General features: G+C 44.4%; 1 protein-coding gene across 3 annotated transcripts in view; it reads right to left on the bottom strand.

The window, feature by feature from the left end:
- The window catches only part of PPHLN1 (periphilin 1), a 145,111-nt gene that overhangs the window by 84,944 nt on the left and 35,911 nt on the right, over positions 1–24,256 (bottom strand). The gene's annotated exons all lie outside the window — the stretch shown is intronic.

Below are 24,256 nucleotides of genomic sequence, written 5' to 3'. Positions count from 1 at the left end.
AAACAGCCAAAATAGCACAGCCAGCAACCAAGAGTGGCACTGGAGTGGGCCTAGTGGGGTCGGGACTGAAGGTTATGCATTCGTGTTTTCAACTATACACACCTACAGGTGAATTTCACCTTCATGGCGCTTTTCGTGAGCATATGCTCAAACCACCTTTACAGATGTGTCTGTGGGTACTTATCGCACCCTTCTCTAAAAACTCTAGGACAAGGGAATGCTTCCTGGAAGTTCATCATCTTCTACAAATTTAAATTCAACCAGATGATGATATGAACAGAGTGCACGCCCAATTTTAACAAGCTTGAAGAATTCCCAGAGCAGGAAGGAAATTAGAGGCTATATAGTCCACTCAATAGCGAAGCTATTCTTAAACGACTAGATTCGATTTTTCACATCTTTTTGTATTTAACCTTGTCATTTTGGTGGAATAACTCAGGAAGAAGGTAAGAAAATATATTGAGCTGAATTCTGCCCGGGGGCAGGAAGGTGTGGGGCTGCCTTAAATGCTCAAAGGATGATTCTGATGAGGTGAGGGATGAAAAAGAAAGGGAAAGAGGTGATGTATCTCTCCCTCTGCCTGTGGCACAAGGACATCGTGCTCCAGTGCTTCGCACATAGTAAGCGCTTAACAAATGCCATCATTATTATTACATTGTGGTTCAGGTGCGCAAGAAAAAAGAAAAGGCACGTGTGGTGGGCACGCATTCTGTCACCGATGGGATCGCCCGCCTTCAAGTGTGAGCAGCCCCTCCTATCCCGTGCCCAACGTCCCACAAGGGGTCACCACCCGCCTCGCCTCAGCCGGAGTCCTCTTGGCGGCGGCGGCAGCAGCAGGCACTCCGGGGGCCCGATGATCGCGGCACGGCCCCTGAGCCAGAATCCGCCGCCCATGGCCACCGGGGCCCTGCGAGCAACCCAGCTCCGATGCCACAAGCTTGACGGTTCCCGGGGTGGCAGCGGCCGGAGCTGTGACGATCGGATCCGGGCCCCAAAACGGCACAGTCCTTGCATGGATAGGAGGGGGACGTGTGGCCACCATAACAAACCCCAGAGTCTCAACCCCCATACCACCCGGACAGACTCCTCAGCTGTGAACTTAACCTAATTCTTCAACCACGGAATATTTTCCACTGGGAAGGATTCCAGTGTTCATGAACTCAACAGGCCTTCCACCCTCTGTATGGTCCTGGACCTAGAGCTCAGTCTTCCACAAAGCACTCTGGTCTTCCTGCTATGGGATTTGAGGAACAATTCCACTCTCCCCTCTAGACTGGAAGCTCTTTGAGGGCAGGAAATGTGTCAACCAACTCTGTTATGCTGTACTCTTCCCAGTGCTCAGTACAGTGCTCTATGCGCAGAAAGTGCGTCAATTGTCGATTGTCGTTCATTTTCTAAAAGATTGCTGGCAATCGTGTTATCAGCTCAGACCTCTCCTTTCCTAAACCATTAAAACAAGTCCCCTAACCCAAACCTCGTCCTCGCTGAGTAGCTAGGACAACATCAGCCTGGCAGAATGAAGCTGCTCATAATGTGAAAAAAATACTCAACCAATTGATGGTATTTATTAAGTGCTTACACTGGGCAGAGCACTGGACTAAACAGTTTATATAGTACCACGGAGTATGTACACATGATACCTGCCCTCAACCTTACACTCTAGTCACAGAGACACACATTAAAATAAATTACAGGTAGGGGAGGCAGCCAAGTATGAAGATATGTCCATTAGTCCCGGGGAGGCAGAGATGGGGGAGAGAAGGTGAATATATTAACTCTCTGGGGGTATGGACTCAAGGGCATAAAGTGACTCAGGAGTTAGGGAAAATAAGGTACCTGGGCCTGGCACACAGTAAGCGCTTAACAGATACCACAGCAATAATAATAATTACTTAATAATGGCAGCAATAATAATAATTACTTAATAATGGCAGCAATAATAATAATTAATAATAATAATGAATAATCACTGTAATTTTTAAGTGGGAAGATGAGAGATTAGTCAAGAAAGGCTGCCTGGAGATGAGATTAGGGGAGGGCTTTGAAGATGGAGAGAGTGCTGGTCTATCAGATAGGAAGGGGATGGAAGTTACAGGCAGAAAGGAAAAATGTCCAAATGGTCAGTCAGCATCTAATTTGGATTTGTTCTGCAATGAGAACTTAATCTCGAAATTCAGACGCGGGTTGGGTTCTTCTTTAATGACATCTGTTTAGCGCTTAACTATGTACCAGGCACTGAACTAAGCCCTGAGGCAGATACAAGTTAATCAAGTTGGATGCGTACCATGCCCCACGTGGGGCTCACAGTATTAATCCCCACTTCACAGGTGAGGTAACTGAGGCAGACAGAAGTTCAATGACTTGCCTAAGGTCACACAGCAGCCAAGTGGCGGAGCTGGGATCAGGACCCAGGTCCTCTGGCTCCCTCTCCCCACAGTTTTATGTAAAATAATCCTTCATTTCCCATTGTCCCAAATCTCTGAGCCGCATGAATTACATTTTTAGTTAGCCACAATACACCTTTAGGGCCTAAAACTGCAGATATTTTTATTAACACTTTTCCAATGTTGCCTTTAAATTTAAGAAGGATATTTGTTTTTTTCTCCCCAAACTGGAAATCCAGAGGGTTACACTCAAGCCTAGTAATTTAACAGCTGAATTATACACCTCAGAGGGGAAAGTGGGGGGAGAGGGGAAAAGAGGAATGTAATGGCTCACTGATGCTTAACTATAGTACTATGAATGAGCATAGCTATAATTACTGTACTTAGATACTCTGATACCTTTAAAGCAAAGCATCTGTTTTTTCAAATCATGAACACTAAAATTATCAAAGCCACATGAGCATAAAACTCCAAGAACAGCAAAAAGGGGTTGCTGATTATCACACTTATCATAAAATGAGATACGCTATGTATCCAAAGAAATAAAGACAACAAAGTCATACTCCTTCTATGCCCAAGGGAAGGGGAGAAGGGGGAGTTAATTTCCCAACCACTAGTGGGAAACATTTCCTATTTTCTATATTTGATGAAAAAAAACCCTCAATGTCTTCTTTCAAAGATTAATAATTGCTATAAAGGTAACTGTCTTATTAAGATTAGTATTTTCTCCATTAAAGGAAAAAGTAAAAATATTTCCACCTTATTTTACAACCTTTTCTCAGAGGCCATGTACTGGTAGTATAAAATATGACTTGAATAGGTGACCCATTCCTCCTGAGTTCAGACGTTTGGTACACAACTATTAACTTTCTCTGAAAATGGTGCAATGAAAACCAGCATTTTATTTCTCAAGATAGCAAAAACACAGAAAAAATTTTTATGCTATTTCTTAAGCACTTCCTATGTACCAGGCTCTGTACTACGCGCTGGGGTCGATACAAGCTAATCGGCTGGTCACGGTCCATGTCCCACAAGAGGCTCATTTTACGGATGAGGTGACTGAGGCACAGAAATGAAGTGACTTGCCCAAGGTGACAAAACAAACGAGTAGCCAGAATCAGTCGCCAGGTTCTTCTGACTTCCAGGCCCGGGCTCTATCCCCTAGGCGACACTGCTTCACAGGGTAAAGAAAGCCAAGTCCGCCAGGTCGCTTTCGCCCGCCATCACACACCTTGGTTCACTGATTGTTCCCACACGGCCAGTTCCAGCCGCTCTCAGCTCTGAGCCGAACAGAGCCGCGCTCAGCTGAATTCCCACTCTGGACCTCATCAAGAAAAGGTCTCAGGCTGCCTGGCTGACTGCTAGCAACCTTCCCACAGGTTCCCTAAGCTTTCCTCCAACATTATCGGGCTCCGTTCTTGAGACTTTTATCTCATAAGACTTCCTGCTATTCTTTTCGGAGGGAATGTTAATCTCCAGGGTCAGCACCCCATCTCTTAACTGTATTAATAGCACAAACTATGCCCAAGGGGGCTTTATTATTATATGAGTCCTTTTATAACAGCACTGTCTGGGTTAAATACGGCAAATTCGATTTTTAGATTGTGAGTCCCTTGAGGGCCAGGGCCTGGGCCTAATTCCCACCAGTGGATTCTTTCCCAATGTTTAGTACAGTGGTCACACAATAAGTGGTCAGTAAATGCACTACAGCTAGGACAGTGCTAAAGTTATACCTTTTAAGACCTTTTACAGGATATTTTACAAGGCAAGACAATCCCGAACAGAAGGACAACTATATCTCCATTCTGACCATGTAAAACCTAAAACAGAGAATTCAAATCTGAACTAAAGCAGCACAGGTAGGAGCTCTTCCTTCACTTTGGGTCACAGATCCTCCAAGACGCTTTCTACGATTACACCCTCTCTTCCTCGGCTCTCTCTCCCTTCTGTGCAATATATGTACTCGGCTATCCACTTGGAGGTTTCCGTGCAGTGAAGGGGATTGAAGCCAGATTGGAGGGGGTCAGAGGGAATTGGAGGGGAGGAATTTGAGACAGCAGGTGTAGACAACTTGCTCAAGGAGTTGAGAGAGAAATGGTAGGAGGGAGATGGGGCAGTTAGGTAGAAAGAGCCAGGGACAAGGGAGAGTTTCTTTAGGATAGGGGAGACACGGGCATATTTGAAAGCAGAGGGGAAGAAGCCACTGGAGAGCAAACAGCTGAAGACAGCTGTTGGAGAGAGGAGGAGAGAGGGGGCAAGAGTTTTGATATCTTCCCTCCTAGACTGTAAACTCATTATGGGTAGGGAAGGTGTCTCCTGAGTCTGTTGTACTGTATACTCTCCCAAATGCTACAGAGTTCTACACATAGTAATTAATAAATAAATGTTATTGTTTAATTGATTCGATCACATCCTCCTCACAATGAATCCATCCCAACTCTATGAAGGGGTCAGAAGAAGCTTATACTTACGATATGGATTTTACAATATATTATTTTATGGTATTTGTTAAGCACTTACTAGGCACCAGGCACTGAAATAAGGGCTGGGGTACATACAAGATAGTTAGGACAGAATCTGTGTCCCACAAGGGGCGCTCAGTCTTAATCCCCAATTTACAGATGAGGTAACTGAAGCACAGAGAATTGAGTTGTCCAAGGTCACACAACAAATGGCGGATTTCTCTCGTATGGATTGTGTAGATTTCTTTGAGTTAAATCTATTTCTATCTCTCAACTCTTTTTTTTAAATGAGAGAGAAATCTTTCAAAATATTTTGCTTCACTTGCCTTCTGCTGCCTCTCGGTCGCAGATCTGTATTTCTCAAAATAGTGGATGGTGCATTTATTGATCGCTTACTGTGTACAGAGGACTCTACTAAGTGCTCGGAAGAGCATATAACAGAGTTGGTAAGATACGTTCCCCGTCCACGGCGAGTTTATACTCTAGAGGGGGAGACAGACATTAAAGTGAATAAATTTATGATTTGTACATAAGTGCTGTGGGGCTGAAAGAGGGGTGAATAAAGGGTGCAAATCCAAGTGAAAGATCAATGCAGATGATAGTGGGAGATGAGGAAATGAGGGTTTAGTTGGGGAAGGCCCCTGGGAGATGTGCTTTCAATAAGTTTTTAGAGGTGGGGAGAGTGATAGTCTGTCAGAAATTAAGGGAGAGGGAGTCCTAGGCCAGAGGCAGGATGAGAGGTCAGCAACAAGATACACCAAATCGAGGCACAGTGAGTAAATTGGCATTAGAGGTGCAAAGTGTATGGGCTGGTTAGTAGAAAATCAGAGAGGTGAGCAGGAGGGGGCAAAGTGATTGAGTCGATGGTAAGTAGTTTCTGTTTGATACGAAGGTGGATGGGCAATCACTGGAGGTTCTTGAGGCGTGGCGAATTATGGCCTGAATGGTTTTGGGGAAAAATGATCTGGGCAATAGGTCAACTGCTAAATGACCTGAAAGTGCTTGGTATTTTTATATGCTGGCTCATGGCTCTCTTAACAAAAACAGTTTTAAAATCTGCTATACACTAGTAACTTGATTCTATTTAGTTGCCATTGTTTTTACGAGATGTTCTTCCCCTTGACTCTATTTATTGCCATTGTTTTTGTCTGTCTGTCTCCCCCGATTAGACTGTAAGCCCATCAAAGGGCAGGAACTGTCTCTATCTGTTGCCGACTTGTTCATTCCAAGCGCTTAGTACAGTGCTCTGCACATAGTAAGCGCTCAATAAATACTATTGAATGAATGAATAGTAACAGCAGGAAAAACTGTGTCAAATGGACTAGTGTTTATTATTCAGAACTTAAAACACCAATAGGCTTTAAAGATGTCCAAATTCAGAAATGACCAAGGCCAACCGAGACAAACACGCGGGAGATGAAAGGGAAATTGCTTTGCAAGCGTCGATAGCTTAATCAAAGCTCCTAATCGATCAATGGTATTTACTGAGGGCTTAAGGTGTGCAGAGCACTGTACTGAGCGCTGAGGAGAGTACAGCATAAAAGTGTTGGAATACATGTTCCTTGCCCACAAGGAGCCTACGGTCTAGATGGGGAGAGACACATCAATAGAGAAATTACAGACATTCTTTCATCCACTCAAAGATATTTATTGGGTGTTTTCTATGTGCAGAGCAGTGTACCTCGTGTTTAGGAGAGTGCAATACAACAGAGTTAGCAGACACATTCCCTACCCACCATGAACCTAACGGTCGATCGTATTTATTGAGCACTGTGTGCAGAGCACTGTATTAAATGCGTGGGAGAATACAATATAACGGACACGTTGCTGGCCCATAATGAATTTACAATCTAGAGATATACCTAAGTGCTGTGGGACTCAGGGTGCAGGGAATATCAAGTGCTTAGAGGGCAGGGATTGAGGGCTTAAAAGCCTCTTAAACCCTGGGCTCTGGATATTGTCTGCATCCATCACTCTTGAATAGGAAGAGCTCCATTTAGCAAACAATAATAATAATTGTGGTATTTTTAGGTGCTTAATATGTGCCAGACTAAACACTGGGGTGGACACAACCAAACTGGGTTTGACACAGCCCCTATCTCATGTAGGGCTCACAGTCTCAACCCCCATTTTACAGGTGAGGTAACTGAAGCACAGAGGAAATAAAAAAAGATGGTATTTGTTAATCGCTTACTATGTGCCGAGCACTGTTCTAAGCGCTGGGGCAGATATAAGGTAATGAGGTTGTCCCACATGGGGCTCACAGTCTTAATCCCCATTTTACAGATGAGGGAGCTGAGGCCCAGAGAAGTTAAATGACTTGCCCAAAGTCACGTAGCTGACATGTGGCCGAGTCGTGATTAGAACCCACGACCTCTGACTCCCAAGCCCGGGCTCTTTCCGCTAAGCCACACTGCTTCTCTGAAGTGAAGTGACTTGGCCAGGGTCACAGAGCAGACATGTGGTGGAGCTGGGATTAGAACCCATGACCTTCTGACTCCCAGGCCCGTGCTCTAGCCACTACGCCAAGCTGCTTCTTTCAAGGAATGCCTCCCAGTATGTGTGCTCTAAATCAATCAATCAATAGTACTTACTGAGACCTTTCTACTTGCAGAACACTGTAGCACTGGAGAGCATACAACAGAATTAGGGTGCCTCTCATTCTCCTCATTGTTTTAAATGCTGTGTGTTAATAATAATAATGTTGGTATTTGTTAAGCGCTTACTATGTGCCGAGCACTGTTCTAAGCGCTGGGGTAGATACAAGGTAATCAGGTTGTCCCACTTGAGGCTCACAGTTGTCATCCCCATTTTACAGATGAGGGAACTGAGACACCGAGAAGTGGCTTGCCCAATATCACACAGCTGACAGGTGGCGGAGCCGGGATTAGAACCCATGACCTCTGACTCCTAAACCCGTGCTCTTTCCACTGAGCCACACTGCTTCTGCTTACTATGTGCCAGGCACTGTACTAAATGCTGGGGTTGATACAAGCTAATCAGGTTGGACACAGTCCATGTCCACATGGGGCTCACCATCTTAATCCCCATAAACTAATCTCTACATTACCACATACAGAAAACATAATAATAACAATAATAATAATGGTGTTTGTTAAGCTCTTACTACGTGCTAAGCATTGCACTAAGCGCTGGGGTGGATACAAGCAAGCTGGGTTGGACACAGTCCTTGTTCCATGTGGAGCTCACAATCTCAATCCCCATTTTACAGATGAGGTAAAAAGCAGCATGGCTTAGTGGATAGAATGCAGGCCTGGGACTCTGAAGGATCTGGGTTTTAATCCCAGTTCTGTCACTGGTCAGCTGTGTGACTTTGGGCAAGCCACTTAACTTCTCTGTGCCTCAGTTCCCTCATCTGTAAAATGGGGATTAAGACTGTGAGCACCACTTGGGACAACCCGATTACCTTGTATCTACCCCAGTGCTTAGAACAGTGCTTGGTACATAGGAAGCACTTAACAAACACCATCATTATTATTATTATTACTATTAAGAGGTAACTGAGGGAGAGAAGTGAAGCGACTTGCCCAAGGTCACACAGCAGACAGAACCAGCATTAGAACTCGTGACCTTCTGAATACGCAAAGAAGTTAAGTAACTTGCCTAATGTCGTACAGCAGAAAAGTGCTGAGGTTAGAGCCCAGGGCCTTCTGACGCCCAGGCCTGTGCTCTATCCACTAGGCAACACAGCTTCTTTTCATGTTTGGGATGTCATGGTGCCGGAAAGAAAGGGGTTCTAAGCTAAAATTCTACTCCAGACCCACGGCTAGACTTTTATGAGTCTGACCACAGTAAAATAAAAAGCGGGGCAACAAAGTTACCCAATAAAAGGTAAATACCTCTTATTTCCCGCATTCAGAAAAGGCATTTTTTAATTAGAAATCATTTGGTAATAGTACTCAATCAAGCAATTAATAGTATTCAGTGAGCCCGTACTCTGTAAGCAACCCAGCGTGGCTCAGTGGAAAGAGCACAGGCTTAGGAGTCAGAGGACATGGGTTCTAATCCCGGCTCCGCCACCTGTCAGCTTTGTGACTTTGGGCAAGTCACTTGACTTCTCGGTGCCTCAGTGACCTCCTCTGTAAAATGGGGATGAAGACTGTGAGCCTCACGTGGGACAACCTGATGACCCGGCATCTACCCTAGGGCTTAGAACAGTCCTCGGCACATAGTAAGCGCTTAACAAATACCAACATTATTATTATATTACGAACCCTTTACTGAGCATTCTGGAAGAGGACAGTAGAGATAGTAGATGCAGCCGTCAGATAAGCATCCCGAGTCTTATAAAACAGCAGTACGAGCAATGATCAGATCAAGAGTCTACTCATGTCACTGAAAAGCTTGCTGTATCTCCCTCCTATCTGCATCACCTGTGCACCTTGGGTGGGGTCCACCCTAACCACTTTGGTAATGATAATGTTGGCATTTGTTAAGCGCTTACTATGTGCAGAGCACCGTTCTAAGCGCTGGGGGAGATACAGGGTAATCAGGTTGTCCCACGTGAGGCTCACAGTTAATCCCCATTTTACAGATGAGGTAACTGAGGCACAGAGAAGTGAAGTGACTTGCCCACAGTCACACAACTGACAAGTGGCAGAGCCGGGAGTGGAACCCATGACCTCTGACTCCGAAGCCCAGGCTCTTTCCACTGAGCCACGCTGCTTCCCCACTTTGATATCCACCAGGCCTCCACCGCACTTAAGTACACACCCTTATACTCCGCTATTACCTGCCTCCCTCACTGGATTGCAAGATCCTTGAGGGCAGAGGTCTTGTCTTCCAACTCAATCCATCGTATTTACTGAGTGCTGGGTGCAGAGCACTGTATTAAACGCTTGGGAAAGTGCAGGACATTATAGCACAGTTGGTAGACGGGTTCCTTACCCACAATGAGTTGACAGTCTAGTACAACCCTACTGTGTTGTACTCTTCCGAGTGCTGAGTAAAGTGCTCTGAATACAGTAAGTACTCAACTACTATTACCGATAGATTGTTTTCCCAAGTGAACTGATTTTTACACATAAAATGTACAAACTGTCTTAGCCTTTTCTATCTTCTCACTTGGAAAAGGAAAAAAGTATCACAAAAGAACACTTCAATAGATTCGATGTTTAATAGGAAGCAATTATACCGGCTTGCCCAATTTGTTAAAAATGACTTCATGCTTATCTAAAAGTATGTGAGCACACTCTACTGGAAAAGCTGGACTCGATATGGTTGGTATTTCCTTGTATCTTTTTCCAATGAAATTCAGCAGAAATACACTTCCAAGCCCTACTGAGAGCTCACCTCCTTCAAGAGGCCTTCCAGACTGAGCTTCCTCTTTTCCCTCTGCTCTCTCCCCCTTCCCCCCTTCACCTCCCCTCAGCTAAGCCCCCTTTCCCTCTGCTCCTCTCCCCTCCCTTCCCCTCCCCTCAGCACTGTGCTCATTTGTATATATTTTTATTACCCTATTTATTTTGTTAATGAGGTGTACACCCCCTTGATTCTATTTATCGTGATTATGTTGTCTTGTTTTTGTCCGTCTGTCTCCCCGGATTAGACTGTGAGCCCGTCATTGGGCAGGGATCGTCTCCGTTGCCGAATTGTACATTACAGGCGCTTAGTACAGTGCTCTGCACTTAGTAAGCGCTAGTGCTTAGTACAGTGCTCTGCACTTAGTAAGCGCTCGATAAATACTATTGAATATGGCAAATGATCGATGTATACATTTGATCCTCGGATAACACTTCCCAGTTAATGCTATGGAAGTTTTTCTATCCAGATGTAGCAGTTCCACATCGTACCTTCAAATTTTCTCTAATGATAAAGTTAGATGGGAATTCCAGCTTCTCCCTCCACCCAGCGTACCTGACTCCACTCTATAAGGAGTATCACTCTTCCCCACCTTCAAAGCCCTGATGAAGGCACACCTCCTCCAACAGGCCTTCCCAGACTAAGCCCCGTTTTCCTCAGCTCCCCGACCCTTCGGTGTCACCTCGACTCACTCCCTTTGCTCTTACGCTCCTCCCCGCCCCAAAGCACTTACGTATATACATATATATCTATAATTCTATTTATTTATATTGACGCCAGTTTACTTGTTTTGATGTCTGTCTCCCCACCTCTAGACCGTAAGCTCGTTGTGGGCAGGGATTCTCTCTCTTTACTGCCGCACTCTATTTCCCGAGCGCTTGGTGCAGGGCTCTGCACACAGTAAGCGCTCAATAAATATGCCAATGATAGAACTGAACGAACGAATGAATGGATCAGGTTTAAATGAGAATCTTCCTCTGCTGCCCGTAAACCAAGGGAGTTCTGGCTGTGGGCTTCAGGAGAGCCAAGATTGCCTGAAAGACTTGCAACCGGGCTCTCCGTAGTCAGTGGGGAGTTCGAAGGATGAGGATCACTCACTGTTCGCTCTCAGCTTCCTTCCTCCAACTGGGGGCTCCCTAATTTGCCTGGCACTCCTTCGGCTCTGAGCACAGGCGGGTTGAATTGCCCACGTGGCCCATATTCATTCATTTATTCATTCAATTCATTCCATCGTATTTTGGAGAGCACAGCAACAGAGACAATCCCTACCCAACAACGGGCTCACAGTCCAGAAGGGGGGGACGACAGGCAACAAAACAGAGCAAAACAAGTAGACAAGCATCAATAGCATCGACAGAAATAGAATTATAGATATATATACACATCATTACTAAAATAAATAGAATGATAAATATGTACATATATACCAGTACTGTGGGGCAGGGAGGGGGTAGAGAAGAGGGAGGGAGTCGGGGGCGATGGGGAGGAGAGGGGGAGCAGAGGAAAAGGGGGGCTCAGTCTGGGAAGGCCTCCTGGAGGAGGTGAGCTTTCATTAGGGCAAGCCACTTAACTTCTCTGTTCCTCAGTTATCTCATCTGTAAAATGGGGATTAAAACTGTGAGCCCCCCCCCGTGGGAAAAAGTGATTACCTTGTATCTACCCCAGTGCTTAGAACAGTGCTCAACACATAGTAAGTGCTTAAATACCATTATTATTATGATTATTATTAAGGCTCCGAAGGGGAGAAGTGTGCTAATTTGGCAGATGTGAGCCCCATATGAGGCTCATACTTCAACTCCACACTGCTGACTGTCCTAGAGATTTTTCAATCTAGTTGAGAATAATGGATTCACCCTCGTTACGAAGAATAAGGAATCTCCTCCATCAAAATGAGGTGGACACTCTCCCTGGGCTTGGACAAGATGATCTCTCTCAGTCCAAAAGAATCCTATAAGCCTATGGTTTTAATTAAGTTAATCCCACCCCCGCCCCATTTAACTAAGATCTAAACTTACGGGAAAAGGCTGAATGCACACTTTTGCTTATTTACTAGGGCAAATTAAGAAGATTCAAAGACACCACGCAGCCAGAGCCGATAAAAACAAGATGTGTCCAAAGGGGGGAAGAAAATGTCACTAATGCAAGTTTTGAAGTGGTGCATATGGCAAAATGTAAACACTCACACTTGCCGAATGAAAGATCTAAAAATCCCAGCACTGTTTTTCAGTAATAAAATTAAAATTTCAAAACATCATAAAAATTGGTTTCCCTCAGCAGAGACAAAATACACACCCGATATAAATTTCCTTATGTTTATTCTTAGTCGTGGTTGATTTTCACCCATCGAGGAAACCAAGTATCTGTAACACATGGCAAGGGGCCTAGAGGGTGGCAAGCCAGGCAGAATTCAAGATTCCTCAGCATTTCTATCTCCCCTATCTACCACTACCTGTAGGCTGTAAGCTCAATGTGGCCAGGGACTCTGCCTGTTTATTTTCGTACTGTACCCTCCTAAGCACTTAATACAGTGTTCTGCTTACAGTAAATGCTCAATAAATACGACTGACCGACTGTCTCTTCTGGTGTCGAAGGTCGGGCCCCCGAGGGGCAGAGCATGGGTTTCGGGAGAGTGATGCTCCCAAATTCTCCATTCCCATAGCCATTTCCCATTGGCACTTCCGTAATGTGGCCAGAAACTGCCACTGAGCTTCGGGGACACGCGCTATTTTCCAAAATACTGCGGCAAACAGAAACAGCAGCGTGGCTCAGTGGAAAGAGCCCGGGCTTGGGAGTCAGAGGTCATGGGTTCGAATCCCAGCTCTGCCACTTGTCAGCTGTGGGACTGTGGGCAAGTCACTTCACTTCTCTGTGCCTGTTACCTCATCTGTAAAATGGGGATTAACTGTGAGCCTCACATGGGACAACCTGATTACCCTGTATCTACCCCCGCGCTTAGAACAGTGCTCTGCACATAGTAAGCGCTTAACAAATACCAACATTATTATTATTATTACTGCCTGGATTTGTCTCTTCCAAATACAGGCCATCTCAGACCCTACTTTGGCAACTGAAATACAGTAGACGATCTTTGAGAGCTCCAAATCACATAGCACCAACTGTAACAGATTTCTGACACAAACTTCGAAACATTCCAGACAAGGAAATGTTTTCTCTAAGGAAGCAAGAAATGTCGAAATTAAACAGGGGTTTCTAGTCTAATATTTTCGACGGTATTTAACATACAAAATTCAATTTTTTAAAAAAAACCTACCTTCCTAAAATTAAATTTATGTGTTGGTTAGTGTGGAGGCGGGGGGGAGAGCATTATTTGCACAAAAATCTAACAGATTTGTTTTAATTTTTTTGAAAAGATCGTCCCCTTAATGCATATAACTGAAGTTAAACTATCAATTGCTAACTAATACTGGATCACTGCTGTAAGTCCGTGCCTTCTCGATTTCTTAGAAAGGGAGTTTTGTGCGGTATTCCTTAAAACTTGCCAAATACTGCAACGGAACACAGGAGACTTGTGCACCTTTTTAATACTATTCCATAAATCCCTCTGGCTAAATCTCTGCTCTACAAGTGAGACAAAGATCAGTTTACATGGCAAGGAAAATCAAAACCCCAACTTCTGACTGCTCCAATATTACATGGTGCTTTTTCAATGTGGACATTTAACATGTACATTATCCAAACAAGTTCTGGAATCTGATGAATTCTTATGAAGCAGTCATCATAAAGTGACTTAAAAATATATTCAGTTCTTGGTAAATACACAGGAAATTAATCCAAGATTTATTTTAAAGTCTGTCTCCTCCTCTAGATTCTAAGCACCTTGTGGGCAGGGAACAAGGTCACCAACTCCCCTCCCCGCCCCACAGCACTTGTGTATATAGGTAATTATAATTCTATTTATTTTTGTTAATGATGTGCATATACCTATAATTCTATTTATTTATAATGATGCTACTGATGCCTGTTTACTTGTTTTGATGTCTGTCTCCCCACTTCTAGACTGTGAGCCCATTGTGGGCAGGGACTGTCTCTCTTTGTTGCTGAATTGTACTTCCCAAGCGCTTAGTACAGTGCTCTGCACACAGTAAGAGCTCAATAAATACGACTGAATGAATGAACTCTGTTGTAGTTACTCTTCAAAACCCTTAATACAATGCTTGTCACACTATAAGTTTTCAATAAATGTCTTCGATCGATTGAACAAAAAAAATAATGTAAGGTGACTATGGGGAGAAGTCTAGAATATCAATAAACTTAATTTTTAAATTAGTAAGAACTACTACTCAAATTAAGTCAGAATTTGATTTTCTCTGGCTTACTCCAGTCTTCAGCTTAGAGGGTATTTTACAAACAACTCATACTTTCGCATTCTGTGGTGATATTTTAGATACATTATTCTCTGCAGACAACGTATGTGAAAACGGCACGACACGCTGATGGAAATCGATAAAATGCTGCAGGAAAAGAATGAAGGTCACTGATATTCAACTTTTCGAAGTTAAGAAGGCATTTATAACAAAGAATTACACCTAATCAAGAGGGCACTTCCAGAAAAATTAAGTGACCGTAGTTGACAAATACAACATGATCCTTCCTCATCCTTCAATTAGTGGTATATTTGAATGTTTACTCTGTGCAGAACACTGTACAAAGTGCAGGAGAATAGGTAGACACAATCATGGGCCCCAAGGACTTTACAATCCGGTGTAGGAGATAGAGACCTTAAAATATTACAAGTAGAAGGACCTAAAAATAGATTTAGGAATACAAGTGCAGTCTGGGTGGGGAGAGAGAACCCAAGTGCTTGGGCACAGAGGTGCCACAGTAGGGAGGTAAAACAGGGTGGGAAGATGAGAGATTAGTGAAGAAAGCATGGTGTAGTGGCTAGAGAATGGGCCTGGGAGTCAGAGGGCAGGGGGTTCTAATCCCGGTTCCGACACTCGTCTGCTGTGTGACTTGGGCCAGTCACTTCACTTCTCTGTGCCTCAGTTACCTCCTCTGTTAAATGGGAGGTAAATCTGTGAGCCCTGTGTGGGACAGGGACCCCATCCAACCCGAGGATCTTGTATCTTCCCCCAGTGCTTAGTACAGTGACTGGCAAATAGTCTTTAACAAATACCATAAAAAAAGAAGGCTTCCTGGAAGAGATGGTTTTGAAGACAGGGAGGTGGAGATCAGGCAGAAGTAGAGGACAGAGTTCCAGGCAAGAAGTCGGGCCTGAGCAAGTAGTCAACAGCATAAAGAATGTGAGCAAGGTACAGAGGGTGAGGTGAGTTTACAGAAGCAACGTGGACGGGCTGGGTTGTAGTGGAAAGGGAGGTAGGACAAGTGGCGAGGAAGGGACTGGCTGATTGCCTTACAGTTCACAGGAGTTTCTCCTTGATGTAGAGGTGGATGGGCAACAATCAGAGAAGCTCAAGGAATGGGGAGATGTGTACAGACCAATATTTTAGAACAATTTTTTAGAGAAGCAGCCTGGCCCAGTGGATAAAGTAGGGTCCTGAGAGTCAGAAGGACCTGGGTTCTAATCCGGCTCCACCACTTTTCTGTTGTATGACCTCGGGCAAATCACTTTATTTCTCTGTCCCTCAGTTACCCCATGTGTAAAATGGGGATTAATACCATGAGCCCCATGTGGGACACAGATTATATCCAACCTGATTAGCCTACATCTACCCCAGCACTTGGTACAGTGGCTGGTACAGCGTAAGCACTTAAATACCATAAAAAAAAAGAAGGAGATTTGAAAAGCTGTAGGCAGGGAGGTCAATGAGGAAGCTAATGCAGTAGTTGAGATGCGATATGACAATCTGGATGGATATTAAAAATGTGAAGATTGAACTAGGAGAATTTGGCGACTGACCGCATAAGTGGGTTCTAAGAGTCACGGATACTGCCAAGGTCACAGGTACTATTGGGCAAGGATGAAGGAAGCATTGTCAACGATGATGAGAAAGTCGGCGGCAGGAAAATGTTTGGGAGTGAAAATGAGGAGTGCGATTTTGGACATGTTGAGTTGGAAGTGACAGCAGGACATCTGAGAAGAGATGAGCTGAAGGCAGGAGGAAATGTAGGACTGCAAAGGAAAGAGTTCAAGGCAGGGGATGTAGACTTCGGAATCATCTGCAAAGAGACGGTAATTGTAGTCACAGGAGCGGGTGCAAATAATAATAATAACAATGTTGGCATTTGTTAAGCGCTTACTATATGCTGAGCACTGTTCTAAGAGCTGGGGTAGATACAGGGTAATCAGATTGTCCCACGAGAGGCTCACAGTCTTTATCCCCATTTTACAGATGAGATAACTGAGGCACCTAGAAGTTAAGTGACTTGCCCACAGTCACACAGCTGACAAGTGGCAGAGCCGGGATTCAAACCCATGACCTCTGACTCCCAAACCCGGGCTCTTTCCACTGAGCCACACTGTTTCTCAATAAAGAGTAGAAGAGGCCCTAGATATTGGCCTTGAGGGAGCCCCACAACAGAGGAGCTGGAGAAGAGTCTAACATGGAGCGGCCAGAGAGGTAGGAGGAAAACCAAGAGAGGACAGTGTGTCAGAGAAAACGGATCTAATAGTGTTTCCCGGGGTTGGCGAAGGTCCGCAGAGCTAAAGGCGGCCGAGAGGTCAAAGAGAATAAGGATGGGGTGGAGTCCGTTAGATGCATCAAGGAGGACGTTATCGGTGACTCTGAAGAGAGCAGTTTGTCTGGGCACATCAAGACGGTCCCCTGCTGCACTGCTGAATTTGTACCGACCCTGGAATTTTCATTTCTGACTTTTTTGATGCTTTACCTATTGCTAAATAATCCAATTTCTAATTAGCACATTCCTGACTAATCCACCTTCTGCTGCTACCTCACTGGAAGTTCTGCTTTACACTGTCATTTAATCTTTCCTTCTGTTCCATTTTGGCTCAATATAATCTGTAAATACTACCCTCATCCACTCCCCTCACGATCTGCCCAATGTTCAATATGGTCAGAATGGCTTAGCGTGAGGGGACTGATTGCATTCCAGATGTTGCTGTTTCTGATCCTGCCTCGCCAAGAGTTGTGGGTGGTAGATGTTACTGACAGCACAGCTCTGGGAGTCATCTGTGGCACCTGAAGGAACACTGCCTTTAGGTGAGACGCTACAATTGCTCTCTCTGAACACAAAGACCATCATCTATATCCTCTCACGTGGGTGTTCGTATAAATAAATTAGGGCACTACACAATGGCATTAAGTAGCCATGCCATCCTGAAGCAACAAAGACTTTAAAAACGTCATGAAACACATTAAAATGCCAAACAGACACTAACAGCAACAATTAGGCGGTTTCCTTGCCGTTACCCTTCCAATTAATACCTTGACACTTTCTCCTTCACCGCATAAACAAATTATAATTCACAGATTGAAATCTAGCATGTTCTAGACCTAGTAGGATTTTCTAAAAACGTGTCCATTGTGCTCCCGGAGAGGTGTTCTATGCACACAGAATGACTTTTGGCAGAAAGTGTCGCCATGGACAGGAACTTTTCTGACCCCTACAGAACCTTCCATCAGGAGACTGCCCATAAACGTGGTGTCTGACTGAAGTGTTGGCTCGAGTCTTCGCAGTGCCTGGTGCTGTTTTCAACATTAATACACGTCTTTAAAGCTTCCACAAAAGAAGAGCTACCTGTTTTCTAATAAAAGATTATTTTTATTGCATCTCTTCAGACACTGAAGTCTTAAAATTTCATCCCAACCATATGCTTCTGTTGAAAAAGATTCAATAGATTAGTCTGAATTCACAAATCTGTGCTTTTTGTTACTGGTACTAGTCAAGGATCCTCTTAAATTTCTATCAGTCCTGTCCAAACAAAGTTTTTTTCCAAAGTCAAGTTTGGCTGTATGAGAAGTAGGCAATGGCTTGAGTTATTCCCCCGCTCTGACACTCCACGTTTCATTTGATTTTGGCCACTCAATTTTTGAATAGTAACCATTACACGCATGCAACTCCACTTTCTTTAGTTTTCTCAAACTAAGACAGCGAAGCCAGATCCTTTGACACGGCACAGCTATATTCAAGAACATTACAAGTATCTGTTCTTTTCCGCATCAGTTTTGCTCAAAAATAACATGGAAAAAATGAAATGGAGAGAGCAGAATTCTTATCGGTTGGGCTGGCCTCTACCTACTGAAATTAAGTTTGAGGAAAAAAAGGGGAACGTTAAATTAGCTGAAGACTGGAAATAAATCCTAAACTTAAGTGTCTTCACATCAGAACTACACCGTATTACTTCAAATGGGAATGTCTACGATTAAAGCCTTCTTGAGACACTTAGGCACTTGAAGATCAGTTTAGAAATAAAATCACAAATAATTGTTCCAGACTAATACATTGGCATTAGTGCACTATTACTAAAGAGCGGACCCTAGTAGTACGAAAGAGTTTGTGCACCTTACAATGCCAAATTTGCAATGAAGCATATATTTTTAAAAAAAATCTGTGAATACCTGGGCAGTGATCCCTTTCACGTTCTTCAATGAAACCTGATGGTATGGATCAGAGTCTGCTTAGTACTTCCACTTTTACTTAAAATGTGTTCTCATGGAAGCCCATTGTGGGCATTGAATGTGACTGTTTATTGCTGCACTGTCCTTTCCCAAGCACTTAGTACAGTGCTCTGCACACACTAAGCACTCAATAAATTCGACTGAATGAATTGTTTTATCTTTTTGGAGGAAGATGATACAAATATCAAAGTTGTAATGGTTAATAAAAACAAGGGACATATACCCCATATGAGAGAGAAAAACTGCCTTTTTTTCACTTTCAAAATATGGCCTTTTAAAAATATGAATGTTCACCATGACCAAAGAAGGGAAGGAATTAACAAATAATGTTGAAGCAATTAATAAAAAACAATTGAAGGAATTTCTTACTGAATCTTTTTGCTTACCTTCTGTAGCATTATAGCACAGGCTTAGTCTACTTCTTAGATAGACGTAATGAGCTTATGTATGGTCATTAAATCTAAACTCTAAGCCAGAAAGCCAAAGGACAAGATACCAGTACCACTGGGAAAATAGTCCCTGAAGAGTGACTCATAAGAAACGAAAGAGATTCATAAAGGGACTTGATAACGTCGGTACGGCTCATCCTTTATTACCTAACCTCGGCTTCTCTGACACCGTCCTCTCCTGGTTGTCCTCCTGAATCTCCGGCCACTCGTTCTCAATCTCTTTCACGGGCTCAACCTCCCCCTCCCATCCCCTAACTGTGGGTGAACCCAAGGTTCAGTTCTGGGTCCCTTTCTATTCTCCATTTACACCCGCTTTCTTGGAGAACTCATTCGCTCCCATAGCTTCACCTACTACCTCTATGAGGATGATACCCAAATCTACATCTCCAACGCTGATCTCTCTCCCTCTCTATAGCCTCATATTTCCTCCTGCCTTCAAGGCATCTCTACTTGGATGTCCTCCCATCACCTCAAAACCTAACACGTATAAAACAGAACTCCTTACCCAAACCCTATCCTTCCCCTGACTTTCCCATCACTGTAGACAGCACCACTATCCTTCCTGTCTCACAAGCCAGTAACCTTGGTGTTATCCTTGACTTCTCTCCTTCTTTCAACCCACATATTCAATCCATCACTAAATCCTGTTGGTTCCACCTTCACAAAATTGCTAAAATCTGCCCTTTCCTCTCCATCCAAACTACCACGTTATTCCCATCGCTTTTCATATCTCACCTTGATTACCGTTATCAGCCTCCTTACTGACTGCCCAGCCTTCTGTCTCGCAATCGTATTTGAGCGCTTACTGTGTGTAGAACAGTACTGTGTGAGAATGAAACAATAAACAGACACATTTCCTGCCCACAGCGAGCTTATAGTCTAAATTGGGGGAAGACAAATATTAATATATATTTTTTAAAAAATTAATTACAGATATGGACATAAGTGTGGTGCGGCCGGAAGGGGGAAGGGCAAAGGGAGCAAGTCAGGGCGACACAGAAGGGAGTGGAAGAAGAGAAAAGGGGGGCTTAGTCATGGTCTGTCTCCTGGAGGTGGTGTGCCTTCAAAAAGGTTTTGAAGCCAGGGACAGGGGCCTGTCTGTTGGAGTTGAGGAGGAAGGGTGTTCCAGGCTAGGCCCTCCCTGACTAGGCCCTCTTTTCCTTTTCTTCAACTCCCTTCTGCACCGCCCTGACTTGCTCCTTTTATTCATCCCCGCCCCCAGCAGCCCCACAACACTTACGTACATATCTGTAACTTATTTATATTAATGTCTCCCTCGCTAGACTGTAAGCTCATTATTGGCAGGAACTGTGTCCACTATACTGTTATAGTGTACTCTCCTAGTGCTTAGTCTAGTGCTCTGCACACTTCTTCAAATGCCATCATTTCCAACACATGGACACATGGACTCCATGGACACACCCTCTTCAGAACATCATTCAATAGTATTTATTGAGCGTTTACTATGTGCAGAGCACTGTACTAAGCACTTGGAATGTACAATTCGGCACAGATAGAGACAATCCCTGCCCATTGGTGGGCTTACAGTCTAATCGACCCATCTTCTGTCATTCTGGTATGCACAGGCATAGGGTTTTCTTGGGAAGGATACAGAGGTCGTTTACCATTGCCTTCTTCCGGCTCTGCACACAGTAAGCACTCAATAAATGCGATCGACTGACTGACTTTAGAAAATAAGCAATTCTTTCCTATTTAAGGACATCATAAAAGCATGAATGTTCCTAAAAAAAAAGAAAAGCATTTTCTGGTGACACTCACATACTCTCTCTAAAGATATCTGAATCCCCATAGTAGCCACAATCTTCACATTATAAATTAAATGCTCTTCTGTAAATTCTATGCCTACAAAACTCTCAACTCTATCTCAAGTAGGCCTCCAAGCATTCACGTGTAACCAAGTTTTTCCCTTCTAAAATGAAGATGCCAAACGTATTTAAAAGATTAAGTGCACTTAACACAAAATAATAAAATATTAATACTTAAGGCAAAACTCTCCTATAAGCTTACATTCACAGATGAGGAATAAGAATTACAAAGGCTAATTAATCTCTAGAATTTTATTTTCTCTACTATCTGACCACTTGGTGACACTCTTGTTCCACAGAACGGAGGCTTAACAATACCGATTCCATTTTAAAACATATTATGATTCGGCTTAGGGGGATTGAAGGGAAGGACAGTCAACTCTGAGAGTAAATGCACCTTCATTCTAGACCACTGCTCGCTCTAGGCTTGATTTTTTAAATGCCATCCATTTATAAAAATAGACTCCCATACACAGTGAACTAATATATCTGTATTACAATCACGATTGGTAGGGTTAATCACTGGAGATGCAGAGTGCCGAACAAAGCCCTGGAAAAGAACACCGAGAGGGTCCTTAAAGACGGTCCCAGTCCCTGTCCCTCACCGGGCAAGGGGTCCGGACAACCCGTGTCAGAGGGATGGGGAAGCCAGGGGATGCTGAGGAGGGCTAGGGGGTGGTGCTGGTTTAAGACCTGCTCCAAGGTCCGGACCCAGTTAGCCGACGGTGGCCCAAGCAGAAATGGACTCGGGCTGGTGCGGCAGGGAAAAGAGAAGATCCTGGCTCCCTCTCGGCCCATCTGGCCTGCCACCAAAGTGACCTTGCCGGGTGGGGGGTCGGGGCCACAACGGCTGAGGGGCAGTCTAGGGCACCAATCCAAACCTCAAGAGGCCAGGCACTGGGGCATCTTGAGAAGATGAGAAATGCACTTTGATTGGAGGAGGGTATACTGTTGGCCTGCGCCTCCAATCAGAAAAAAAGGACATTCCCTTTGGTACTTCTTCAGAGTGCCAGATAAATAACAAAGCAATCGAAGAACTCTGGATACGACTCCAGTACTGTAGTTCAGAGAGTGTGTGAGAAAGCCACGGTCAGCTCTTTCTAGACTCTAGAAAGAGTAGGAAGGGGAAGAAGGGCCATAAATTAGAATGAGGGAGTGCATGTAACAGAGACAACTGCTGGCAGCCTACTCTTGACATTTCTTTCCTAAACTGGTTGAAACTGTATTAATTGCTGAGCACGAGACTCAGAGACAGGGGACCTGGATCCTGCCATTTGCCTGCTGTGTGACCCTGGGTAAGTCACTTTTCTATGCCTCAGTTTCCTTACCACAGTGCTCTGAATACCGTAAACGCTCCATAAATACCACTGATTCATTCATTCAATATTTACTGAGTGCTTACTGTGTGCCGAGCACCGAGAAGCAGCGTGGCTCAGTGGTAAGAGCACGGGCTTGGAAGTCAGAGGTCATGGGTTCGAATCCCTGCTCTGCCACTTGTCAGCTGTGTGACTGTGGGCAAGTCACTTAACTTCTCTGTGCCTCAGTTACCTCATCTGTAAAATGGGGATGAAGACTGTGAGCCTCACGTAGGACAACCTGATGACCCTCTAGCTACCCCAGCGCTTAGAACAGTGCTCTGCACATAGTAAGTGCTTAACAAATACCAACATTATTATTATTATTATTACTGAGTGCTTGGAAAGTACAATTCAACAATAATTGACTGATCCCCTCAACTGCAAAAAAGGGATTCAATGCCTGTTGTCCCTGCCCCTTACAATGCTGAGGGAAGGCCTCCAGGAGATGTGATCTCAGGAGGCTTTTAAATATGGGGAGAACAGTGGTCTGTCAGATATGAAGGGGTAGTGAGTTCCGAACAGAGGGAGAGTAGGAGCAAGAGGTCAGTGGCAGATGATCTACTAACTGCTTATGCCTACTGATATCTTTAAAAATTCCAGCAGATCAGAGAGAGACACAATATTCCCACTTAGAAATCACGTCAGTTTTCCGCCCCCCCTTAATAGGTTGTGTGTTTTTCTGCACCTCACTAACTACTCTGCTTTCTTTGGGACTCCCACACTCTCCTCTGGAACTCCCCAGGTAGATCTGTGTTATGTTAGTGATCAGCCAGTATTCTGGGATAATGGTAATTGGCAAACATTGCTTGCACATGCTCATAAGGAATTCCACAACTATCCCCTTGAGTTTCCAATTTTCCATTTTCGTCTAAAACATCCTGCTTTATCAGCACAAGATTCTCGGGTTGGACACAGTCCACATCCCACATGGGGCTCACAGTCTTAATCCCCATTTTACGGATGAGGGAACTGAAGCACAGAGAAGATAAGTGAAGTGCCCATGGTCATACTGCAGTCAAGTGGTGGAGCCGGAATTACAATCTAGATCTTTCTGACTCCCAGACCCGAGCTCTATCCACTAGGCCACGCTGCTTCTCTATCATATCATGTACAAGAATATATTAAGTGCCTATCAAAATATGAAAGAATACAAATATCCTGGGTTACGACCACCCCAAATTACAGGTAACCCACAGATATGTCGTGCACTATTTACTGACATACCCAGCACATGCAATGCTCAATCCTAACATTATTCATTCATTCAATCGTACCTATTGAGCGCTTACTTTGTGCATCGTGTTCAGTTACTTCAGATAAGTCAATTTCCTCAACCCCTTCTTCCTCTCCCCAGGTCCCAGACATTTTCCAGCCCTCCCCACCCTCTACGTGAAGGCCCCACTCCCTTCTCACCCTTCCGCTCCGGTTTAGCTGGGTTTAACGAAGCATAGGGAGACCAGTTAAATGACTCGCCCAAGGTCATTCAGCAAGACTCGTGGTGGAGCCGGGATTACAATCCCAGTCTGACTCCCAGGTCCGTGCTCTATCCACCAGTGGCCACTTCTGCAAACCCAGCATAATGGAATGCTCAGTCCTAACGTTCAGTACAATCACTTCAGCTAAGTCAATTTCCTCAACCCTTTCAACCTTCTCCCATTTCTGGGATATCTGCTCCCCCTTCTCACCCTCTTGCTCCAGTTTTGCTTGTTTTAACTCAGCATAGTGAAGCCAGTGGCCACTGTGGGAAACCAAGTGCAGCCTCCCCGCCCTCCTGCTCGCCTTCCTCTCTCCTCTCGAAGCCCGGGCAGGAACGGAGCTGGGTGGTGGGGAGACTGGGTGACACGGTCCCCTCCCAAGGTGCTGTAGCTGTGACGACCGCTATCACCGGCCCCGTCAA

This window comes from Ornithorhynchus anatinus, chromosome 2 (assembly GCF_004115215.2).
Source record: "Ornithorhynchus anatinus isolate Pmale09 chromosome 2, mOrnAna1.pri.v4, whole genome shotgun sequence".
Lineage (NCBI taxonomy): Eukaryota > Metazoa > Chordata > Mammalia > Monotremata > Ornithorhynchidae > Ornithorhynchus > Ornithorhynchus anatinus.
Note: the sequence above shows the minus strand (reverse complement) of the source record. Positions and strands in the feature narration are given on the sequence as shown.